The following is a 6,536-nucleotide window of genomic DNA, read 5'->3' as shown; positions in this document are numbered from 1 at the left end:
TAGTAGAGTTGTTTTAACATTGACAGAGCTGCAGCGCCCTTATTCCCAATGTATGTGGCTTTCCATGCCCATAATTTCCTCTAGGGTCGTTCTCATAAAGCTGAAAGCCACAGTGCTTATCCCAGACAATGTACAGCAGCAAAACACCAAAGAGTTTTCCTCCAAACTGTGGATAAGCTTCTTTGATATCACACAATGCTGTAACCACTCCTCATAAGGAATTGACTCCTGATATTGTAATAAATACCTTTGAGCCATGAGCCTTAGTTCATTAGTCAGAACACTGGCACCAGAAGTTATGCCTGCCACCCTACAAGCCATGTCCTCACTGAGTTTATAAAGTTTTTCAGAAAAAAAAAAAATCTTCATCAAGAAGCTTGTGGGTATTGTGTTGCTCTGCTGCAAGCAGAACACCACCGTTTGCTGAAATTCCCCGACAGGTACCCACATTTCCAGTTGCCTCCATGGCATGTGCGACTTGGTATGAGTGACCTTCTGGAGAAAACGTGGTGGTCCTGGAGTCATAGCTTCAAGACAGGTTTTCTGAACTGTATAGTTCAGAGGGGAGACACTGGAGATGAGGTCTACACAGAGCGCTTCATCCCTCATGGGAGAAAGCCACCACTGCTGCCCGAGGGTCTGCCGCCAACTTGCACCTACCCTAATGGCATCATCTTAGCTAATCGCATCTGCAATGACTATTTCCAAATACAGCCACATTCTGAGGTCCTGAGGTTAGGACTTCAACACAGGAATTTGGAAAGAGGGGACACAATTAATCCATAATATAGCTACTAGAAAACTTAAAATCGAGTATGTGGCTTGCCTTATATTTCAGTTAGACAGAACTGGCCAGGGCCGTCAGTGAAACCGCGATGCCTGTTGACCCGGATCGTGATGGGGCATGTTCATGCATCCATGGTGACTCGATGGGGATTTATTACATGATTCATCACTAGAGGTTGAGCATGACACAGCTAGCCAAAACATGTTCCCCACCCCCCTCAAGGCACTTGTAGTTTAGTGAGAGAGGCAGAAAATAGTCAATAACCACACAAATATTTAATTGCAAAATGAGCTATGTGCTATGAGAGAGAGGCACAGGTCTGGTGGTGGTGAACTTCACCTGTGCCCTGTGCTCCTGGCAATCAGCAGTGGTTAGAAGTTCACCCATCCTTCTATGTTCAGGAAATAGCTGACTGCGAGGAACCTCCCTTACCCACATGAGTTAGATGAGACTCGCGATGGCCCTTTTTTTTCCTATGATGAGCCCAGACACAGGCCCCCAAATTCCCATTCTCGGTCTCATGAATGAGCTCGGTCTTGTTCACAGAGCGGAGAGAGCCATGACGAGAGCACCATTGTCTGACCTACATTTTGAGACAATCGTGGTGCATCTCCTACTTGGACTCTCTTTCCACTTGTCGGCCATGTCCCATTGACTTCTCAGAGTCTCAGGTGTTCGATGTTGGTGACAGTGTGGATAAATGTGTGCTTAGATGTACCGACACCCTGGCTGCTATGTGTTGCTGCACACAGGCTTTTAGCTACCATTTCTTGAGTGCTCATTTTTTCATGTGTTCCAGGTGCTATGTTAAGCCCTTTACATATATTTCTTCATTTAGTTTTTACAATGACTCTGTGAATTTGATAAGATTAATACTTCCATTTTCAGGATGAGAGGCTAATTTGACAAAGGGCTCCCAGCAAGTGAGGGGGATAGTGGAGACCCCAGGCCAGATGTGCTCTAGCCTGAGTCCATAAAGCCCACAGTTCTCCAGGTCACTTACAGTATGTCTGCTTTTATTGAACAGATCCTAAATTCCTGGAGGGCAGAGACTGTTATTTGGGTTTACATCTCAAGCATGTGGTGGATGGTTACGGTATATGAGCTTCAGCCTAGAGGACATTTAGGATTTGAGCCCTCCAGAAGACATGAGGACAACATGTCTAGTTATGGGAGCAGCATGAGCTGAGGCCTAGAGCTGGAAATGGGTGTGGTTCCCAGGTTTGGGGAGAAGTGGGCAGAGCAGAATCTCGCCCGAGTGGAGCAGTGGATACCTCCTGGAGCTGGCGGATGGCACACTTGAATGCACTGGGGGTACTGTGGGTAGTGCTCTGCACATCCATTAGAGGGCATGGGAGTTTGGTGTAGTGGCCACTGGGGACAAAGGCCCTGATGGCAGCATAGGTGAGGGGTTCGGAAGAGAAACTAGTGGACGGCAATCTAATTCCACTGTTAGAAAGCTTCAGCTTAAGAGAATAAAAGGGAAACCAATCTTAGCTTAGCACCTGTTGCGTACCAGTGTCATGCTGGGTGCCCTTCTGCACAGGGCCACTCTCAGTTACAGAGCCCTAAGAAAGGTGTTGGGAGAAAAGGATCAGGAAGGTTTTGTAGCTTGTCTGATTTCATGGAGGTTGAAAGCTTGGTGACAGAATTTGAGTACACGTCTGCCTCACTGCCGAGTGCACATTCTCTTCACTGCAACTTTTCACTGCCTTTGCTGGCACCGTTAAAGCCCAGGCTTCTGGGAACCAAGAGAAATTATAAATCAGTCTGTCATATCGCTGTCTAAGAGTGAAACAAAAGACTTGGGAAACAACGGGTTAAGGAGATGGAAAGAAATTAGCCCATCTTTATGGGCAGAGCAAGTAAGGAATCCATGGAACAGGCGTCTAGAATATTTTACCAGTCTAATAGGCATCTCAATGTTTTATGCCCAAAATGAGGTTCTTGGGGGTTTTTGCTCCCCCAATGTTTTTCCCTAGTATTCTCCATATCATAAATTGGTACCACTACCTCTCCCCCACCCCTCATTAATCAAGCCAAAAGCTTAGGAGTCGTCCATGGTTTCTCCTTTTTTCCGTCAACTCCTCCCACATCCGATCCACCAGCAAGTCCTATCAGTTCCACCTGGCAGTACAGATGTCAGTCTTCGGTCCACTCTTTCCTTCTACCTCTGTTGCTGGCAGCCTAGTCCGAGCTACTGTCACCTCTCATCTGTACTTCTGGTCTACCCAAGTCCATTCTCCACAAAGGGATGAGAGTCATCTTAAAAACCTCACGTAATGCCTCGCTCCAGCCCAAGACCTTTCAGTGGGTCCCTGTTGCTCTTAGAATATACTAACTCCTTCACATTGGCGTAAAGTACTCGCATCATCCACAACTGTCTCTAAATTTATGTGATGTCATCTGAGCCAGGCACTGTTCTAAATACTTTATATACATTCACTCATTTAATCTTCTCCAGCCTTATGGTGTAGGTCCTCTTAGCCCCATTTTACATATGGGGAAACTGAGGCATGGGTGACTCCGTGACTTGCCTAAAATCACATAGTGTCACCACTTAAATGATAAAGGCTCAACTTTCCCATGGTCAAAACAGCAGAGTCAGAACCGTAGGCCGGAGCAAGTCTTGTGTTGTTTGGTTCCCAGTCTTGTGGCCTGTGACTCAGGAACCACCACTTCTTTGCTCAGTTGTGGGAAAGGACTAAAGAGAAAGCCGAAGGGCTGACTTTCACTCACAAACACTTTGTGTCTAGTCTGGTCTCAGTATGAAATATTAAAATAGCCAGTCAAAATAATGACTTGTTTATGGAGTTTGCTTTATCCTTATGAGCAATGGGAATGGAATATCTACTTGAGACTCTTACTATAAAAAAACCATATGGTGAATATATTCATTTGCTAGGGCTTCCATGACGAAATACCAAAGACTGGGTGGCTTAGGACAAAAGAAAATTATCTTCTCACAATTCTGGAGGCTAGAAGTCTGAGATCAAGTTGTCGGCAAGGTTGGTTTCTTCCAAAGCCTTTCTCCATGGCTTCCAGGTGACCCCCCTTCTTGCTGTGGCTGTCCTCTGTGTGTTGTCTCTGTGCCTTAACCTCCTCTTCTTATAAGGACACCAGTCAAATAGGATTAGGGCCCATCCTAATGGTCCCATTGGGACTTAATTACCCCTTTAAAGACCTTATCTCCAAATACAGTCATATTCTGAGTTACCTGACTTTAGGGCCATGAGTTGGGGAGACACAATTCAGTCTACAGTGGTGAATCTTAAAGGGAATGGTTTCAGTATTTTAGAAAACCAAGAATGTTCAACTTACGAAGCTGAATTGCAGACAAGAAAAGTATTTGGGAAGATGAATTCCAAAGCAATAGCTAAAGAACAGACTTAAGGGCCAGGAAAAAAGTGATCTTACCTGGAAGAGGTCAGATTTTTTGAAGGAGATTTTCTAATATAAAGTTGGAAATAGGGATGGAATATTTTACAGATTATAAAAGTCTTCAGCGTGGCCACTCGGATCATGAGATAAAAATGTAGAACTACAGAGCAGGCCTATCCCTGAACCACTGATTAATGAGGTTCTCCTAATTGAGCCCGATCAGCACAGCTCCTAAGGTAGGAGGCATGTCTCTTTAGTGGTTCACTCATCAAACATGCAACATACCAGAAGTAGCCATCGTGTCACTGAAATAATAGAATATTCTGCTTTTTCTCAGCAGCCAGATGTAATGACACAGCTGAATTGAGTAGAAAGCTATAGTTTGTCACAACCAGATGGTCCCTGTGGCCTTTGTTGGGTGTGGGGTTTGATTTAATCCTATTTACAAGCTAGTAAGTTAGCCTATTACTGTTCCATGGGTGCTGGCAGAAGACACAAGAGTCCTGGGTCAGAGACAAAGGACTTTATATCTCCCAGCTCGACAGGAAGTATAAGCATCTTATTTGTTTGCATTCGGTCCCCTTGCTCCTAATTTCCACAGCAATGTGAAGGGACCCAGATAAATGCTGCCCACACAGTGGGTCTACACCGCAGCTGAGGAACATGGAATGTGAGGAAGCCACTGCTGTGTAGGAGGTGGAACAAACCTGCTCTTTGCACCAGAGGAAGACACTACCTCATCCCTCAACGTTGCCTGCTGCAAATACAATCCTGAGAAATAGCAAGTAAAGACGATTAGGGCCTTGGATCCTTGAGGCATCAAACGAATGTGTGCAGGGACACTCGGGACCCATGGGTCTGTGGCCTGCTGAGGTGGCCCTGGGAGTTCTTCAGATTGCCTGAATTATCCGACGATCGATCTGTGGGCATAGTTTCAATGATAGCAAGGGGTGCAAGAAACCGTAGGAGTAACGGTTAAATTTTACTCATATTTGCCATTGGTGATGGAAATAGGACACTTGATAAACTCTTATGGTGTTAAAGACGGGGTAGCTGACAGGAAATTCAAACTTTTAAAGTTTGCTTCATACCAACAAACTGAGTCATAGTCAAGAACAAGGTGGCTGGTAGCCCATGACCGAAACAGCTCTGGTCCAGATGATACTTCTAGACCCTGTTTTTCATTCTCTGCTGAAAAGCATGTCATTATACAAGCCAATGATGCCATCAGAAACCAATACTAATTTATGTGTATCTGGAAGAACTTTTTAAACTTGTGATCTCAGATAATGACAAAGTTGGGTAGGTACCCTGTCTGTTTAATGTTTCAGAAATCTAACCCAACAAGTTTTTCTGGGATGCTGGTCACCAGAGAAAACTGATGATGTTTCCTAGGCCATGGCAACCCTCACAAAACCAATGTTCCTGTCGTTTTATTCCCTCTAGGTCAGCACAGGACCCTCACAGTGAGGCTCAAGATTCCCCTAGAACATGGCTGATCATGAGGCTCTGAGGAGTGGCAGCCATGAGCTCCATGAAATGGAAGCATGCATGGATGGTACAGAGTCATAGGCATTCAAGAAACACTCCAGCACATATTTCGTCCATCCGTGTTATTGTTCATGGTTGTATGGGAGGAAACAGGAGAAGGAGACAGGAGAATAAGTCTTTTGAATAAAGGGGTGTTCGCTTCTGCCAGTACAAAGGTAATGGTGGATTTTTATTTGTGTGTGTGTTTAATGTATTCAAGTTGCATGAGAAAAAGAAGTAAAAGATATCCAGGACAAAATGCAGCTTGAATTATTTTCATAATGCATAATTACACTGGCCTAGTAAAGTACAGATATGCAATTAATCACAATGTAACACAGAAAACAAGGAGGATGGAAGGGATGCAACTCGTTACCTGACCAGTGACTCTCCGCCCCTAGCTGTCCTGTAAGTTACAGGGCAGAGCTGCCGCCAGAAGCGCAGCCAAGAAACAGCACTGCAAGCTGCAGCCCAGGAAGGCGCTGGTTGAGGTCAGATCTCCAGTCTGTGAACTGTCTCACTACCCATCAAATTCATCCACGTCTTGTAAGTCTAAAGACCTCAAGGTTCAGGTCAACATGTTAAGAATCAGGTCACTCTGGACGGACTGCACACACCGCTGCTCTCTGGCCTCTCATCTAAGCTGGGACCATGCTCAACCAGTCAAGCCATTCACTGTCCACCATCTTAACTGCACACACGGTTTAAAAGTTTAAATCTGGGCTCCACATGCTCCCATGTGAGGTTCTTCCCTGGCGACCCCGATGTGTGTTCCAGGAGCTTCACCCTGAGCAAATCTAGAGCGTATTAGAGAGCTGGGGATTCTGGCAATAAAAAC

At 45.2% G+C, this 6,536-nt stretch overlaps 1 pseudogene; it reads right to left on the bottom strand.

The window, feature by feature from the left end:
- Positions 1–2: 2 nt before the first annotated feature.
- On the bottom strand, positions 3–3,158 carry LOC105307366 (annotated as a pseudogene).
- Between the last annotated feature and the right edge of the window lie 3,378 nt (positions 3,159–6,536).

Source organism: Pteropus vampyrus, unplaced genomic scaffold (genome assembly GCF_000151845.1).
Source record: "Pteropus vampyrus isolate Shadow unplaced genomic scaffold, Pvam_2.0 Scaffold490, whole genome shotgun sequence".
In the NCBI taxonomy this organism is placed as follows: Eukaryota; Metazoa; Chordata; class Mammalia; order Chiroptera; family Pteropodidae; genus Pteropus; species Pteropus vampyrus.
Note: the sequence above shows the minus strand (reverse complement) of the source record. Positions and strands in the feature narration are given on the sequence as shown.